This window comes from Austrofundulus limnaeus, unplaced genomic scaffold, assembly GCF_001266775.1.
Source record: "Austrofundulus limnaeus strain Quisiro unplaced genomic scaffold, Austrofundulus_limnaeus-1.0 Scaffold299, whole genome shotgun sequence".
Taxonomy (NCBI): Eukaryota; Metazoa; Chordata; class Actinopteri; order Cyprinodontiformes; family Rivulidae; genus Austrofundulus; species Austrofundulus limnaeus.
Genome location: NW_013952701.1, coordinates 96,077 through 98,113, shown reverse-complemented (window position 1 = coordinate 98,113; position 2,037 = coordinate 96,077). Strand labels below are relative to the sequence as shown.

The window sequence follows — 2,037 nt, the reverse complement described above, 5'->3', positions numbered from 1 at the left end:
GAGAGAGGGTTTTTTTTTTTTTCCAACATATATTTATTGATTTTTGCCATGATTTTGAACAACACAAACAAAATAGAATAAAAATAAAATAAAAATAAATTTTTAAAAAAAAAAAGCGGACAAAACTAAACAAAAACAAGCAAAAGTTAAACATTTGGCCCATTAATATATACATATCCATCTTCCTGCTCAGGATTCACAATCCAATCACGGTTACTAAACATGAATAAGGTAGAATAGACCTTTTATTTTAATGATAATGTCCTGCTGGAGTGTGACATGATTTGTTTGTGTACAAACTAACACAGCATCAGAGTTTTTTATATTTATACTTCTCATTCAACCACAGTTAAATTCACTCTATCAAGGAGGCACAGTTTATATGGGTAGTATTTATTTTTTTACAATAACAAGCTGGAATGAAAACAAGCAAAAATGAAATAAAAGTAACGACTTTCTACTTCTTGCCTTTTAAAAAAAATGTAAGGAGTAGAAAGTACAGATAATTGTGTAAAAATGTAAGAAGTAGAAGGAAAAAGTAGGCTAAAAAATAATTACTCAAGTGATGTACAGATACCCAAAAATTCTACTTAAGTACAGTAACAAAGAATTTGCACTTTGTTACTTTAGAACTCTGATCTTCACACATCTCCATAAATCCACAGTGATTTGTATCGATACTACGAGCAGGACTCACCTGATCACAGAGGCCACGTGTTTTCACAGCCTTCAGGTTGACATCAAAGTATAAAATCTGGCACAAACTTCCCAGGCTGCAGAGTTGGCGAGACTTCTGTTGACCCTCAACGTTTTATTGCCTCATATGCAACAGGAAATGCATTTCTCTGCAGTGTTTGTTGGAAACATTTCCAAAAGCTAAACCAGCTAACACCAATGTTAGAACTTTATTTTTTTTTTTCATGAAAAAAAAAAAAAGTTAGAACTTTATGTACTTACTGTATATGGATCATTTGCACTCATTTTCAAACTACATTTCTGTTGTTTTTGCACATCTGTTTTTTTTCTGTACCAACCTACTGTATTGTAAATAATCTACATATTTTTAAGATCAATACACATACGCATTATGTACATTTTGAAAAAAGTCATCATACTTAATTGCACATCACTTGGATTTTGAGTGTTATTTCTATTTTATTAGCTGTACAACATCTTTTGTTATAATCTTGGACAGTTTATTATTATTAGTAGTAGTATTGTTGTTAGTGTTAATCTTGTTTTTTTACACATGTTTTCAACAAACTTTTTATCTGAACCTATATTTCTGATGCTGCTGCGACACCTGAATTTCCCCTTTGTGGGACAAATAAGGCCATTTCTATTCAATACTAATTGAAAGCAGCATATAGAATGCTAACTCACACACCTGTCCTAAGTTATCATGACTATGACTCATCCCTGACACAGAGGTCACCGCACTACACTCGATATACTCATCCATACACACACATTAACACACACACACTCTCACCCATGCCTTCATGCTGCGGTCAGCAGCGGGTCAGCAGAGTGTCTGGGTCTCCTTTGGAGACAGCATGTCTCCGAGCAGCCTTTTGTCTGTATTACGTTTGAGCGACAGCAGAGAAGAGGTGCCCTATATTTAGGTCCTTGAAAACCAATCTCTGTCCCCGTGTGCGTTTGAAAGAGAGTGTGTGTGTGTGTCTATATGTGTGTGTGCTCTTGTGTGTCTAAAGGCAGCCCTCTTCAAAGGGTGCCCTTTGTGTAGAGGTTAGGACTCTGGAGCGTATATTGAGTGTACAGAGAGCGTCTGCATGTGCTGACAGATGAGTGGCGGGTGTGTGGAAAAGTCAGGAGAAAAGTGCGTGTGGCTTGGAAGTCAAAACTTTCCAAAGGTGCTTCAAGTTCGAATTAGATTAATGCCGGATTTTGGACAGCTGGAATAAAATTTAGGACGGCTTTCTGTCAGTGAGGCTCATCAGTCAGGTAGAAGTACAAGTGTGTGTGTGTGTGTGTGTGTGTGTGTGTGTGTGTGTGTGTGTGTGTGTGTGTGTGTGT

The 2,037-nt window shown here is 36.5% G+C and overlaps 1 protein-coding gene across 1 annotated transcript in view; it reads left to right on the top strand.

Annotated features, from left to right (window-relative positions):
* The window catches only part of bmper (BMP binding endothelial regulator), a gene marked incomplete in the record, with an annotated part of 36,719 nt that overhangs the window by 30,228 nt on the left and 4,454 nt on the right, over nucleotides 1-2,037 (top strand).